This window comes from Pseudophryne corroboree, chromosome 1, assembly GCF_028390025.1.
Source record: "Pseudophryne corroboree isolate aPseCor3 chromosome 1, aPseCor3.hap2, whole genome shotgun sequence".
In the NCBI taxonomy this organism is placed as follows: domain Eukaryota; kingdom Metazoa; phylum Chordata; class Amphibia; order Anura; family Myobatrachidae; genus Pseudophryne; species Pseudophryne corroboree.
Window position 1 is genome coordinate 190,685,575 of NC_086444.1, and position 16,863 is coordinate 190,702,437.

The following is a 16,863-nucleotide window of genomic DNA, read 5'->3' on the forward strand; positions in this document are numbered from 1 at the left end:
CGTTTCGGGGATACCCCCGTCGTCAGGGACAACATGAACATAAATACAAAGTGTCATACAACATACATTTATACCCTCCCCCAAGCGCAATCAAGCAGTCTTACCTGTCTCACCTGGAGGACGCCAGCCTTCTGCATCGCGGGTCTTCCCGCCGGTCACGTATCCTCACACAGCCGAACGGGGCCCATGACGTCATCAGGCGGCGCCCTCCGGCGCATACAGAACACACTGCCTGGTTGCTATGCAACACATAAACAATTCATGTTTGAAGACACGTTAAAACCAAAACGCCACAGCAAATAACACTAAAGTCTATACAGTGTATCAACTTAATATTACCATCAGTAATGACATATATAATATAATGCTCACCATAACGTTAGTTCCCACTATTGATGGATAATAGATGCTTGGCAGTTAACAACATACAATTACAGGAAGCATTGTAGCCCAAGGCTCTCATTTAACCCTCGAGGTGCTATTGTATCTAGGACAAAAATCCACCTGCATTCTTTTTGCAGTAAAATTTTAGCTCGGTTCCCCTCCTCCCCCGAATTTTCAAGGGGACGTGGTCTATGATTATTGCTCTCATACTTGCTATGCTGTGTCTAGCTTCACTGCAATGTCTAGCGACAGGCTGGTCGCTACTGCCTGTCTCTAAAGCATGCCTAATTGCTGTCCTATGTTGCGCCATACGCTCTTTGAATTGGCGCTGTGTTTTGCCGATATATGCCAACCCGCAAGGGCAGGTCAGCATATAAACGACAAAAGTGGTACTACATGTAACTGGATGTTTTATCTCAAATCGCTTCCCTGTATGAGGGTGACAAAATGTGTTGCCAACTGATAGGGCTCTGCAGGTCACACGCCCTAAGCATCTATAGCAACCATTCCTCCTGCTTAGAAAGTGAGATGGATTCTTCTTATCCATTCCTGTAATGTCAAGTTTGACCAGCCGGTCCTTTAAATTCCTACCTCTGGTGTGGCTAGGCAGTAATTTAGCTTGCTGCAATAGGGGTAGATCCCCATCACTATTTTCCATAGGCCACCATTTTTTGGCCTTTTTGGTGAGGGTGGAGCTCTTGTCCGGATATTGACTCACCCATGGGACTATTTCTGGAACACTATTTGGCACTGCATGGGACTGATATTTGAGAGTGTCTGCTCGTGGAATGTTTAACACTCTGTTTTTAGTACTCTCTAATAGCTGTCTATCATATCCTCTTTCTAGAAATTTATTTACCATTTGATCCAAAGCTGGATCAACCATGGTGGGATCTGATGTGATACGTCTAGCCCTCAACATCTGTGAATAGGGCAAACTATTACGGAGAGGCAAGGGGTGAAAACTGTCATTCCTTAAAATGGTGTTTCTGTCGGTACTCTTGACAAATAGCGTACTACTCAAGCTATGTTCTCCTACTGAGATCTGTCAACACGGATCTAAGTTCTGCATTTGTTTTTACATCACTGGGTGATCTGAGTTTACAGCAAAGTCACTTAGCACTAATAGTGACTATAACTCAAGTACTGCTACCATTATGGCTACTCCCGTGAATGTGATGAAATTGATGTCTGACCTTTCCTTTATGGGAGCACTAGAAACTTTAAGCTTTTCTGACATGGAGGCAGATAACATTTTACTTAAACAACAACTGGATGACGACGCGGCAGCACTAATCCCAGAGGTGATCTTTAAACAGTGGCTCAAATTAAAACAACATGAATGCGATTATCTGTATCACGGCATCACATTGTCAGATTATTATAAATCCAAACAGCTCCCCAGGGGCTTTAGGATTAAAAATATGCCCACTATTGGTCGATATAACTTAGCATTCAGCCGCAGGTGGATTGCAATATTAAATAAATGTTCTATGGACTTAGTCCTATTAGTGTCACAATCCTGACTGTAGGTTTTATATTTGGTGACTTACCCCTGCCATCTGTCCTGGATCCTGTGTCTTTTCACTCACGGAGTTAAACAGCTTGTCAGCACTGAGTTTTCCTGAGTTCTCTGCCTGAGAGGTAATAGTTAATTAGCTCCACCTGTGGTGATCTCCTGTGTGAGGCTGAATTCAGTAATCTGAACTTTAGGTCTAAAAGCCAGCATCCTGTGTTTTGCAGTAGTCCAGGCTTCAGTGTTCTCTCGGCCTGCTAGGCCTCATTCTACATCACAGCCTTGGCTAGAGTAGTCACATGACAGTGACTGTTCACCTGACCCAGAGTTGTTTAATCCTCTGCCAGCCTGAGACTCTCTGCATCACCTAATCCTGCTCACCAATCACCAAGGACCAGGAAGTATAAATCAGGAGGCTGAGTTAGAAACGGGGCCAGTTCCTTGTGTCACACACAGCTATGTGTGAGCATTCTAGCTGAGCTCCCTAAGGTTGTGATCTCCAGAGCTCCCGTATCCCCGTGCCTCAGTACCTCCGTGCCTCCGTACCTCCGTGCCTCAGCACCTTCGTGCCTCAGCACCTTCGTGCCTCAGCATCTCCGTGCTTTCAGCACCTCCGTGCCTCAGCACCTCCGTGCTTCCAGCACCTCCGTGCCTCCGTGCCTCAGTACCTCCGTGCTTCCAGCACCTCCGTGCCTCAGCATCTCCGTGCTTTCAGCACCTCCGTGCCTCAGCACCCCAGTGTCTCTACGCACCTCAGTGTCTCTACGCACCTCAGTGCCTCTACGCACCTCAGTGCCTCTACGCACCTCAGTGCCTCTACGCACCTCAGTGTCTCCAAGTACCTCAGTGTCTCCAAGTACCTCAGTGTCTCCAAGCACCTCAGTGTCTCCAAGCACCTCAGTGTCTCCAAGCACCTCAGTGTCTCCAAGCATCTCAGTGTCCCCAAGCACCCCGTGCCCTTTAGCACAGTTGTACCTGTTATTCTTCACTGATTCATCAGCGCCTTTCCAGTTCTGTCTTTAAGGAGACCTTCAGCGCCCACACGTGCTTCCTGTCTGCCGACCTCATCCTGCATGAGGAGAACCTGGATTCGGCCATCTCTGCCGCGGTTCCTCTTCCCAGTCACCGGAAGAGACCCCGAGTCCACAACACTTCCAAACCAGGTCAGTGGTGGTATTCGTGTAGTCCTCCAGTCGCCCGCGCAGACTTCGCTAGCACCGGGTTCACAAAACCTTAGTCATGACAGTAGGAACTGGCCACATGGACCCGGCCGAAAGTGTTTGTCTGACGCAGGACCTCCTAAGCAATATTGCAGGACGCTTGGAAGGTCTGGAGTCGACTCAGCATCAATTGGCACAGTGTCTGCAGCGGAATTCTTTCTCCAGAGATTCTCTGACCTTCTGCTCTAAGACTCCTGACCAACTGCAGATTTTCTACCAGATGTTACTACAGTTACAAGAACTTTTGCCTAGTATTCTCTCTGTGATGCCTGATCTCCTCAGGAATACTACCAACGTTGTTGATCCTGTTTTGTCCCATCCAGTAAATAGAGTCTCTTCCTCTGCGCAAGGGAAAGTTTTTCATCAGAGCTATCCACGGCCCAAGCTCTCTGAAGCTGAACGTCAGCGGCGTAAGGAGCTACATCTCTGTCTTTACTGTGGAAATTCTGGTCATTTTGTTAAAGACTGCATTCTTCGCAAGCCAGGTAATAGTGACAAATCTCAGTATCATAGTGCTCATGTCTACAAGTCATCCACAGTATCCGATCCTTCTGCTGCTGACGGGGGTATCAAGAAGGCTACTCTTCTGAGAGAGACTCAAATTTATGACTGGGGTCCGGTGGTTAAAAGACCTTATCCCAAGTTGGGTGTCCAGAGAAGAATGTTCAAGCCATTTACAGTCACAGAGGAGTCCGTGTCCACAGCCCCAGGAGGGGCGTCTTCAGAGTGTCCAGCCCCAGGAGGGGCGTCTTCAGAGCGTCCAGCCCCAGGAGGGGCGTCTTTAGAGCGTCCAGCCCCAGGAGGGGCATCTTCAGAGCGTCCAGCCCCAGGAGGGGCGTCTTCAGAGCGTCCAGCCCCAGTGAGAGGTTCAGAGCGTCCAGCCCCAGAGAGTCTTCAGAGTGCTGCCCAGCCAGAGAGTCTTCAGAGTGCTGCCCAGCCAGAGAGTCTTCAGAGTGCTGCCCAGCCAGAGAGTCTACAGAGTGCTGCCCAGCCAGAGAGTCTACAGAGTGCTGCCCAGCCAGAGAGTCTACAGAGTGCTGCCCAGCCAGAGATTCTACAGAGTGCTGCCCAGCCAGAGATTCTACAGAGTGCTGCCCAGCCAGAGATTCTACAGAGTGCTGCCCAGCCAGAGATTCTACAGAGTGCTGCCCAGCCAGAGATTCTACAGAGTGCTGCCCAGCCAGAGATTCTACAGAGTGCTGCCCAGCCAGAGATTCTACAGAGTGCTGCCCAGCCAGAGATTCTACAGAGTGCTGCCCAGCCAGAGATTCTACAGAGTGCTGCCCAGCCCCGTGAAGAGGGGGCTCTTGCCTTAGCCCAGCCCCGTGAAGAGGGGGCTCCTGCCTTAGTTCAGCCCCGTGAAGAAAGGGCTCAGTCCATCCCGGTTCCAGCCGGTCCAGCCATACTCCAGGCCCAGCCTGGTCAGTCCGTCCCGGTTCCAGACGGTCCAGCAATACTCCAGGCCCAGCCTGGTCAGTCCGTCCCGGTTCCAGCCGGTCCAGCAATACTCCAGGCCCTGCCTGGTCAGCCCGTCCCGGTTCCAGCCGGTCCAGCAATACTCCAGGCCCTGCCTGGTCAGTCCGTCCCGGTTCCAGCCGGTCCAGCAATATTCCAGGCCCTGCCTGGTCAGTCCGTCCCGGTTCCAGCCGGTCCAGCAATACTCCAGGCCCTGCCTGGTCAGTCCGTCACGGTTCCAGCCGGTCCAGCAATACTCCAGGCTCCGCCTGGTCAGTCCGTCCCGGTTCCAGCCGGTCCAGCAATACTCCAGGACCAGCCTGGTCAGTCTCCTTTGGCTCCAGCCAATTCAAGTATCCTCGGATCCAATCCAGTCCTACTCGTCCAGCCAAAGCTTTCTTCAGTTTCATCCTCTAAGCTTTCGTCTGATGGTTTTCCACCTATTTACTTTGATGGAGATTTATTGCAATATGCCGCTCTGGTTGAACAATTTCTCTCTCGGATGGAGTCTGATCCTTCAGGTGCAGTAACTCCTTCCAACATTACTCGATATCTGTTCCTGGCATTCAGAGGAAGAGCTTTGGAGTGGGCCAACATGCTCTTTGAGAGTAATGATCCTGTGTTCCATGACTTACAGACTTTTAGTAACGCTGTAGTTAAAGAATTTAGTCCTAAACCTTTGGAATCTGCATCAACGGAGGTCCTAAATTCTTCTGTATGAATTTCTCAAGTTCCTCTAAGATTCAAGATGGGTGTCCGGAGTCCACCCTTGAAGAGGGGGATACTGTCACAATCCTGACTGTAGGTTTTATATTTGGTGACTTACCCCTGCCATCTGTCCTGGATCCTGTGTCTTTTCACTCACGGAGTTAAACAGCTTGTCAGCACTGAGTTTTCCTGAGTTCTCTGCCTGAGAGGTAATAGTTAATTAGCTCCACCTGTGGTGATCTCCTGTGTGAGGCTGAATTCAGTAATCTGAACTTTAGGTCTAAAAGCCAGCATCCTGTGTTTTGCAGAAGTCCAGGCTTCAGTGTTCTCTCGGCCTGCTAGGCCTCATTCTACATCACAGCCTTGGCTAGAGTAGTCACATGACAGTGACTGTTCACCTGACCCAGAGTTGTTCAATCCTCTGCCAGCCTGAGACTCTCTGCATCACCTAATCCTGCTCACCAATCACCAAGGACCAGGAAGTATAAATCAGGAGGCTGAGTTAGAAACGGGGCCAGTTCCTTGTGTCACACACAGCTATGTGTGAGCATTCTAGCTGAGCTCCCTAAGGTTGTGATCTCCAGAGCTCCCGTATCCCCGTGCCTCAGTACCTCCGTGCCTCAGTACCTCCGTGCCTCAGCACCTCCGTGCCTCAGCATCTCCGTGCTTTCAGCACCTCCGTGCCTCAGCACCTCCGTGCTTCCAGCACCTCCGTGCCTCCAGCACCTCCGTGCCTCCGTGCCTCAGTACCTCCGTGCTTCCAGCACCTCCGTGCCTCCGTGCCTCTGCACCTCCGTGCCTCAGCACCTCCGTGCCTCAGCATCTCCGTGCTTTCAGCACCTCCGTGCCTCAGTATCTCCGTGCCTCAGCACCTCCTTGCCTCAGTATCTCCGTGCTTTCAGCACCTCCGTGCCTCAGTACCTCCGTGCTTCCAGCACCTCCGTGCCTCAGTACCTCCGTGCTTCCAGCACCTCCGTGCCTCTGCACCTCCGTGCCTCAGCACCTCCGTGCTTCCAGCACCTCCGTGCCTCCGTGCCTCAGTACCTCCGTGCTTCCAGCACCTCCGTGCCTCAGTACCTCCGTGCTTCCAGCACCTCCGTGCCTCCGTGCCTCTGCACCTCCGTGCCTCAGCACCTCCGTGCCTCAGCACCTCCATGCCTCAGCATCTCTGTGCTTCCAGCACCTCCGTGCCTCAGCACCCCAGTGTCTCTAAGCACCTCAGTGTCTCTACGCACCTCAGTGCCTCTACGCACCTCAGTGTCTCCAAGTACCTCAGTGTCTCCAAGTACCTCAGTGTCTCCAAGCACCTCAGTGTCTCCAAGCACCTCAGTGTCTCCAAGCACCTCAGTGTCTCCAAGCATCTCAGTGTCCCCAAGCACCCCGTGCCCTTTAGCACAGTTGTACCTGTTATTCTTCACTGATTCATCAGCGCCTTTCCAGTTCTGTCTTTCAGGAGACCTTCAGCGCCCACACGTGCTTCCTGTCTGCCGACCTCATCATGCATGAGGAGAACCTGGATTCGGCCATCTCTGCCGCGGTTCCTCTTCCCAGTCACCGGAAGAGACCCCGAGTCCACAACACTTCCAAACCAGGTCAGTGGTGGTATTCGTGTAGTCCTCCAGTCGCCCGCGCAGACTTCGCTAGCACCGGGTTCACAAAACCTTAGTCATGACAATTAGTTGTTGAGGAGGCCACGAGAGAATTGAATGTGACGAAGACCAAATTATTGGAATTTGAAACTACTCACAAGAGTACTCTACTTGCTGATACTAGCATTAATTGGATGGACCGCCTCAATACGCAGATGGCTCAATATAAAAGAGAGCTAATTGCTTTCAAAAAAGAAAAATTGCGGAAAGTACAGCTCGATTATGAACAGCGGAGAGTGTACTCATGGGTATCCAATACCAATCCCCCGGCTGATAGATCAAGAGCTTATCAATATCGGAGACAGAGGACCCGTTTTAGAGACACAGAGGGGTCCAGTACGTCCCTAAGTGAAGCAGAAGCGGCACCAAGTACTCCTATTAATCCGGCCCACCCTTTAGGGGTCTTAACCAGATCGGCCATTCGTCCAAAAACCAACGCAAGAGGACGAGGCGGGCACGGCAAAACCAAAGAATATACAAACAAAAAACCTCCACGCCGATAGATGATTTAGTGTTTAATCTTTCTTCTACACCTTTAACCTCTGCAGAACACTGCATATTATCTAAAGGACTGTCATTTGTACCCACTACACATATGGATCCATTTGAGTGGAAAGTGAGTACATATAAACTCAATAGAACGTTACGCTTAAAGGATCATTTCGGCAAACAAATAGATCAAGTCCCATCAGCAACCGGTAGTGACATTCCTCCACAATTAAAGAAAATTTTACCAAGACCTAAGTTTGATCCCACGACACAAAACCCCTCTATACGAACTTTTACACGGCTTTTGGACATAGAGGGTCAGGAGATGATCAGGTCACCCGGTCAGGCTAATAACCTTAACAAGGAAGAGATGGCGGCCATGAAATCTCTGTCAGAACGGAAAGATATTATTATCCGCCCCGCCGACAAAGGCGGTGCAGTGGTGGTACAGAATTTAGAAGATTACAGATTTTAATGTAACAGACAACTATTGGATACCACTACTTATGAGCTATTACCTAAGGATCCTAGTGGTGTGTTTAAGAAAGAATTGGATACTTTATTACTACAGGCAGTCAGAGATGACATTATTAATGATCAACTACGATTGGCATTAACAGTTGACTGTCCGGTCGTGCCTCTATTCTATGTGGTCCCAAAAGTTCATAAAGACCCTCAAAAACCCCCGGGGCATCCCATTGTATCGGGGAGAGGTTCATTATATCAACCCATCTCTGTATTTTTGGACTCTATCTTAAATCCATGCATTAAATTAATTCCTTCTTACTTACAGGATACAACAGCATTGTTGAATAAATTGAGTGATGTGGTGGTCACTCCTGATTCGGTGGTATTGTGTAGTGTAGACGTGGCTAGCCTCTATACCTGCATACCTCATGATGCGGGTATAGAGGCAGTCAGGTCACTTATAGTGGATAATCTTTACTATGTAGGACCACCGGTGGATTTTTTTCTAAAATTGCTTCTCATGGTGTTGACACTCAATTTCTTTCTACATGATGGCAGATTTTATTTACAGAAGGCGGGCTGTGCAATGGGGTCCTCAGTGGCCCCATCGTACGCGAACGCATTCATGTATGCTGTTGAACAACGACTATTTTGGAGCCATGGTACATTATTGTCTAATATCCAACTATATGTCAGATATATAGATGACTTGCTCATTGTTTGGTCTGGTACTGTAGTAGACCTTCGCAAGATATTGGATGAGCACAATCTGTCTGATAGTGTGGTGAAACTGTCATATGATATTAGTATGGAGTCAGTACATTATTTGGATGTTAAGATCTCAGTAGGAGAACATAGCTTGAGTACTACGCTATTTGTCAAGAGTACCGACAGAAACACCATTTTAAGGAATGACAGTTTTCACCCCTTGCCTCTCCGTAATAGTTTGCCCTATTCACAGATGTTGAGGGCTAGACGTATCACATCAGAACCCACCATGGTTGATCCAGCTTTGGATCAAATGGTAAATAAATTTCTAGAAAGAGGATATGATAGACAGCTATTAGAGAGTACTAAAAACAGAGTGTTAAACATTCCACGAGCAGACACTCTCAAATATCAGTCCCATGCAGTGCCAAATAGTGTTCCAGAAATAGTCCCATGGGTGAGTCAATATACGGACAAGAGCTCTACCCTCACCAAAAAGGCCAAAAAATGGTGGCCTATGGTAAATAGTGATGGGGATCTAACCCTATTGCAGCAAGCTAAATTACTGCCTAGCCACACCAGAGGTAGGAATTTAAAGGACCGGCTGGTCAAACTTGACATTACAGGAATGGATAAGAAGAATCCATCTCACTTTCTAAGCAGGAGGAATGGTTGCTATAGATGCTTAGGGTGTGTGACCTGCAGAGCCCTATCAGTTGGCAACACATTTTGTCACCCTCATACAGGGAAGCGATTTGAGATAAAACATCCAGTTACATGTAGTACCACTTTTGTCGTTTATATGCTGACCTGCCCTTGCGGGTTGGCATATATCGGCAAAACACAGCGCCAATTCAAAGAGCGTATGGCGCAACATAGGACAGCAATTAGGCATGCTTTAGAGACAGGCAGTAGCGACCAGCCTGTCGCTAGACATTGCATTGAAGCTAGACACAGCATAGCAAGTATGAGAGCAATAATCATAGACCACGTCCCCTTGAAAATTCGGGGGGGGAGGGGAACCGAGCTAAAATTTTACTGCAAAAAGAATGCAGGTGGATTTTTGTCCTAGATACAATAGCACCTCGAGGGTTAAATGAGAGCCTTGGGCTACAATGCTTCCTGTAATTGTATGTTGTTAACTGCCAAGCATCTATTATCCATCAATAGTGGGAACTAACGTTATGGTGAGCATTATATTATATATGTCATTACTGATGGTAATATTAAGTTGATACACTGTATAGACTTTAGTGTTATTTGCTGTGGCATTTTGGTTTTAACGTGTCTTCAAACATGAATTGTTTATGTGCTGCATAGCAACCAGGCAGTGTGTGCTGTATGCGCCGGAGGGCACTGCCTGATGACGTCATGGGCCCCGTTCGGCTGTGTGAGGATACGTGACCGGCGGGAAGACCCGCGATGCAGAAGGCTGGCGTCCTCCAGGTGAGACAGGTAAGACTGCTTGATTGCGCTTGGGGGAGGGTATAAATGTATGTTGTATGACACTTTGTATTTATGTTCATGCTGTCCCTGACGACGGGGGTATCCCCGAAACGTAGGATCGATTAAAGGACCGTTTTACTTTTCTATAAGAAGCCTGGTGAGTGCCGCTTATTTGCCTACACTACAATAGCTCCAAGGAGCTTAAGATGGCACCGCAGCAATTATAACATTATCCAGGAGGGAGTGCCGGACAACTGGACACAATATATATATATATATATATATATATGATTTTTTTTTATGATATAGGTAAATATATATAAATATTTACTAGAGATGAGCGAGTTCGGTTCTCAGATAACCGAACCCCCTTGAACTTGAGCGGGTACTCAGAGAACCAAACCCCCCTGAACTTCACACTCCAAGCCCGGATCCGAGTCTGGCTCGGGACTTCCCACCAGACTCGGAAACCAGAACGAGGCAAAACATCATCATCCCGCTGTCGGAATCTAGTGGGTTTTGGATTCCATATAAACAGCCGCGCGTCGCTGCCATTTTCACTCTAGACTTGGAGAGTGAGGGAGACAGACCTCTGTCTCTCTGTGGGTAGTGGCGTTGGGTGGGGTCAGTGTGTGCTCTGTAGGGGTGTTGCTTCTGTCACTGTGTGTACCTGTGCTGTCCTGGCTGTCACTGGTGTTTCATGTGCTGTTAGCGGTGCTGCAGCTGTACATGGGTGTTGCTGTCCTGGCTGTCACTGTGTTGTACAAGGGGCAGAGGCACTGTCCTCCTGTATGCTGTTAAAAATCAGGGGTGCTGTTGTTAAAATAAAAGCACACTGGTCCTGTATGCTGTGAAAATACAGGGGTGCTGTCCCAGTCTTGTATGTAGTAAAAAATCAGGGGTGCTTCTGTTGTTCAAATAAAAGCACACTGGTCCTGTATGCTGTAATAATATAGGGGTGCTGCTGTTAAAATAATATTACACTGGCCCTGTATGCTGTAAAAATTCAGGGATGCTTCTGTTGTTCAAATAAAAGCACACTGGTCCTATATGCTGTAAAAAAAAATATAGGGGTGATGCTGTTAAAATAATATTACACTGGCCCTGTAGGCTATAAAAATTTAGGGGTGCTTCTGTTCAAATAAAAGCACACTGGTCCTGTATGCTGTAAAAATATAGGGGTGCTGCTGTTAACATAATATTACATTGGCCCTGTATGCTGTAAAAATTCAGGGATGCTTCTGTTGTTCAAATAAAAGCACACTGGTCCCGTATGCTGTAAAAATATAGGAGTGATGCTGTTAAAATAATATTACACTGGCCCTGTATGCTGTAAAAATTCAGGGGTGCTTCTGTTCAAATAAAAGCACACTGGTCCTGTATGCTGTAAAAATATAGGGGTGCTGCTGTTAAAATAATATTACACTGGCCCTGTATGCTGTAAAAATGCAGGGATGCTTCTCTTGTTCAAATAAAAGCACACTGGTCCTGTATGCTGTATAAATATAGGGGTGATGCTGTTAAAATAATATTACACTGGCCCTGTAGGCTGTAAAAATTCAGGGGTGCTTCTGTTGTTCAAATAAAAGCACACTGGTCCTGTATGCTGTAAAAATATAGGGGTGCTGCTGTTAAAATAATATTACATTGGCCCTGTATGCTGTACAAATTCAGGGATGCTTCTGTTGTTCAAATAAAAGCACACTGGTCCCGTATGCTGTAAAAATATAGGAGTGATGCTGTTAAAATAATATTACACTGGCCCTGTATGCTGTAAAAATTCAGGGGTGCTTCTGTTCAAATAAAAGCACACTGGTCCTGTATGCTGTAAACATATAGGGGTGCTGTGAAAATAAAGTGGCACTGTTCTGTGTGCTGTAATAATAAAGGGGTTCTGTCCTGTGAAATGGAGAACAACAATTTGGAGGAAAAAATAGTGGAAGATTAGGAACTACTTCCAGTTCCTAGTACTAGTGCTGAAGCTGCTGCTGCCACCAGTCATGACATTGACTATGCAATTCCATCAACGTCGTCTGCTAAGGCCAATGCCCAATGTCATAGAGGGCATGTAAAATCCAAGAAGCAAAAATTAATAATCAGGGAAAAAAGAAATTATCTAACGAGAAACGTAAAATTGTCAATATGCCATTCACAACACAAAGTGGCAAGGAAAGGCACAGCTTCTCATGAGGATGGAAGCCCTCCTCCCTCTCTTAAAAAAAAAAAGCTTGTTAAAGCACACAGAAAAAACAACTGGGCGTTCAGAGATATCACAAATCCACAAAGAGAGTCCAAGCGTGTCCGCGGTTGTGATGTCTAGGCCTGACCTCCCCAAGACTGTATGGAAAGAGGATGCTCCTACCACCATTTCCATGCCCCCCGCAAGTGCTGGGAAGATCACCGCCAGTACAGTTGCTGATATTGAGATTGAGGATGTCACTGTAGATGTACAGCAGGATGAGGAGGATATTGGTGTAGCTGGCGCTGAGGAGGAAGTTGACTATGAGGATTCTGATGGTGATGTGGTTTGTTTGAATAAGGCACCAGTGGAGACAGCTGTTGTCCGTGGAATGAGAAAGCCCATTGTCATGCCTGGGCAAAATACCAAAAAGCCACCTCTTCGGTGTGGAATTATTTCTCCACAAATCCGGACAACAGGTGTCAAGCCGTGTGTTGCCTTTTGTCAATCCGTAATAAGTAGGAGTAAGGACATTAACCACCTAGGAACATCCTCGCTTATTCGTCACCTGCAGCGCATTCATCAGAATGTCAATTTCCTCCTCAGTCAGGATTGAAAGTAGTCCTGCAGGACATGTCACTGGCATGACTGACGAGTTCTCTCCTAACTGGGATTCCTCTAGAGGATCCTTGAGTGGTACGCCTACTGCTATTGCTGCCGCTGCTGTTGCTGCTGGAAGTCGATTGTCATCCCAGAGGGGAAGTCGGAAGACCACTTGTACTACTTCAACTAAGCAATTGACTGTCCAACAGTCCTTTGCGAGGAAGAGGAAATATGACAGCAGTCACCCTGTTGCAAAGCGGATTACTGAGGCCATTACAACTATGCTGGTGTTAGACGTGCATCCGGTATCCACCAATAGTGCAGTGGGATTTAGATAGTTGATGGACGTACTGTGTCCCCGGTACCAAATCCCGTCTAGATTCCACTTCCCTAGGCAAGCGATTCCCGGATTGTACAGGGACATTAAGAAAAGTGTCCTCAGTGTCCTGAAAAATGCTGTTGTAACCAGTGTCCACTTAACCATTGACATGTGGACAAGTGGAGCAGGGCAAACTAAGGACTACATGACTGTTACAGCCCACTGGGTAGATGTATTGCCTCCCACAGCAACAACAGCAGCAGCATCTCATAAACTCCAACTCGTTCCTAGGCAGGCTACGCTTTGTATCACCGGTTTCCATAAAAGGCACACCGCTGACAACCTCTTACGGAATCTGAGGTACATAATCACACAATGGCTTACCCCAATTAGACTCTCCTGGGGATTTGTGATATCGGACAATGCCACTAATATTGTGCGTGCATTACATCTGGGCAAATTCCAGCACGTCCCATGTTTTGCACATACAATTAATTTGGTGGTGCAGAATTTTTTGAAAAATGACAGGGGCGTGCAGGAGATGCTGTTGGTGGCCCAAAAAATTGTGTGCCACTTTCGACATTCAGCGACTGCATGCTGAAGACTGGAGTGCCAGCAAACACTCCTGAACCTGCCCTGCCATCAATTGAAGCAAGAGGTGGTAACGAGGTGGAATTCAACACTATATGCTTTAGAAAATGGAGGAGCAGCAAAAGGCCATTCAAGCCTATACATCCACCTACGATATAGGCAAAGGAGGGGGAATGCACCTGACTCAATCGCAGTGGAGAATGATTTCTGTCTTGTGCGAATGGATCGCAGAGCGGCTACAAAGTTTTTTTTTGTGCAGTTTCAGAGTAGCTCAAAACCTACTCAGCGCTTGCGATCACTTCAGACTGTTCAGTTCCTGTTTTGACGTCACAAACCCGCCTAGCGTTTGCCCAGCCATGCCTGCGTATTTCCTGGCATGCCTGTGTTTTTCCGAACACTCCCTGAAAACGGTCAGTTGACACCCAGAAACGCCCACTTCATGCCAATCACTCTGCGGCCGGCAGTGCGACTGAAAAGCTTTGCTAGACCCTGTGCAAAACTACATCGTTCGTTGTGCCCGTACGACACGTGTGCGCATTGCGCTACATACGCATGCGCAGAACTGCCATTTTTTAGCCTGATTGCTGCGCTGCGAACAAATGCAGCTAGCGATCAACTCGGAATGACCCCCTTAAATTGAGAAGGGGAAGAGCTGTGACCAGTGCTGTGTGGGTGTGGTCAGTGCTGTGTGGGTGTGTACACCCCCTATAGTATCAGACCCACTGTCTCACAGTACATAAATACATAAAAATAGAAACATTTATTAAAATTTTGTGAGAAAACTAGAAATCAAATTTTAATACTTATATGTGGCCAACTGTGTTGTCAGCTAGGCGGCTTGTTATCATCACACTGTCATGATGATGGGCCTGTTTTTATGTGGAGGCCTTGAGCTGTAGCTCCATCTGCCCCATTGTTAATCTAGCCTTGGGTCCATCACATCCCAAAGGTGCTCTGTAGAATTGAGATCGGTGACTGTGGAGGCTACTGGAGCATTCTGCACTAATTGTCATTTTCTGAGAACCGGCTGGAGATTATGTATGCTTTTTGACATGGGGCATTGTCCTACTAGAAATAGCCATTAGAAGATGGGTAGTCTGTGGACATACTGCATATTGTCTGTCCCCCTTCCAGGCCTCAGTCTGTATGTCTCCATTTCACAACAAAATATGAATCCATGTGCCCCCATACCCAGTGTGTATGTCACGATGTTACCCCCCTTCCCCATGCTCCAATACTCAGGTAAGCTGATGTATTTAAGTGATGCGCAGTAGTGTACAATAAGGATCGGGGGTGGAGGGGCGGATAGAAGTAACAATCTTATCTGGGCTCAAGTGGGGTCAGCTGTGTTCCTTGTTTACTATGTAAGATCAGAGGACAACAGAAAATAATTGGACCAAGAATACAACAAGAATACCAGAGCAGACAACAACCATCATTCACAGAAAGTCCCAATTATCACTATGAACAATGAGTGTTCTATGGTCACGTTCCCCATAAGGATCAATGATCCCTTGTCTTAATTACATGGATGCTGTGTTCACTCTCTTGCTGAATGCAGCTCAGGCTGAAAGGAACAATTGTGATTATAAATAAAGGAGCAATTTACTTCTGGAACTAATTTGAACACACAACACTAAATATACACAGAGAAGGTTCACAAAGGCAATTGATCTAATAACCGCTCTTGTTTATACAATAAGAGCAGACACTGAAAGATTGACAGGGCTTCCATTCTTACTGCACATACTGAACTCACCCATATCAATGTATACAGTGCCGTTTCTAGGGGCGGGCGAGCCGTGCAACTGCACGGGGCGCCCGCCGCGGCACTTAGTTACTCCTTCTTGCCTCTCCCGAGCGCTCCTGCTCGGGGGGCGGAGTTTCGCGGAATGACGCGTTGCGTCGTGACGTCACGACGCAAACGCGTCATTCCGCAAAGCCCCGCCCCCCGAGCAGGAGCGCTCGGGAGAGGCGAGAAGGAGAAGCAAGAAGGAGGAGGCGGCCGGCGCGGGACGTGAGGCGGCGGGACCGAAGAGCGGGAAGACGTAAGTATTCTCTCTCTCTCCCCCTTCCTTCTCCTCAGCTTGAAACCTGCCTGCCGCTGCCGCACTGTGTAAAATGGGGGCACCTGCCTATGGGGATACCTGCCTGCCACACTGTGTAATATGGGGGCACCTGCCTATGGGGATACCTGCCTGCCACACTGTGTAATATGGGGGCACCTGCCTATGGGGATACCTGCCTGCCACACTGTGTAATATGGGGGCACCTGCCTATGGGGATACCTGCCTGCCACACTGTGTAATATGGGGGCACCTGCCTGCGTACTGTGTAATATGGGGGCACCTGCCTGCGTACTGTGTAATATGGGGGAACCTGCCTGCGTACTGTGTAATATGGGGGCGCCTGCGTACTGTGTAATATGGGGGCACCTGCCTGCGTACTGTGTAATATGGGGGCATCTGCCTGCGTACTGTGTAATATGGGGGCATCTGCCTGCGTACTGTGTAATATGGGGGCACCTACCTGCGTACTGTGTAATATGGGGGCATCTGCCTGCGTACTGTGTAATATGGGGGCATCTGCCTGCGTACTGTGTAAAATGGGGATATCTGCCTGCTGTGCTGTGTAAAATGGGGATATCTGCCTGCCGCGCTGTGTAAAATGGGGATACCTGCCTGCTGCACTTTGTAAAATGGGGATACCTGCCTGCGTACTGTGTAAAATGGGGGCACCTGCCTGCGTACTGTGTAAAATGGGGATACCAGCCTTCCGTGCTGTGTAAAATGGGGACACCTGCCTGCCGCGCTGTGTAAAATGGGGACACCTGCCTGCCGCGCTGTGTAATATGGGGACACTTGCCTGCTGTAATGTGTAAAAAGGGGACATTTTTATTTTTTTCCGTACTGTGGTGGGTGTGATGATATCAGATGAGGCCATGCCCACTTTAATGAGACCACGCCCATTTTAATCAGGCCACACACCCTTGTCGGGAGCGCGCGCGCCTACGGCGCGCGCATGCTTTTTCTTTTTATGGCTATATGGGGGGGGCACACTTTTTTTTTTTTTTTTTAGAGCAATAGGGGGGGGGGGCGCATTTTGAAATCTCGCACTGGGAGCCAAAT

At 48.1% G+C, this 16,863-nt stretch overlaps 1 long non-coding RNA gene across 1 annotated transcript in view; it reads right to left on the reverse strand.

Moving 5' to 3' along the window:
• The window catches only part of LOC135049868 (uncharacterized), a 229,836-nt gene extending 214,261 nt beyond the window's left edge, over positions 1 to 15,575 (reverse strand). The window contains exon 1 of the long non-coding RNA XR_010241504.1: positions 15,495 to 15,575. This is a non-coding gene — a long non-coding RNA (uncharacterized LOC135049868). The remainder of the gene's footprint in view (positions 1 to 15,494) is intronic.
• Between the last annotated feature and the right edge of the window lie 1,288 nt (positions 15,576 to 16,863).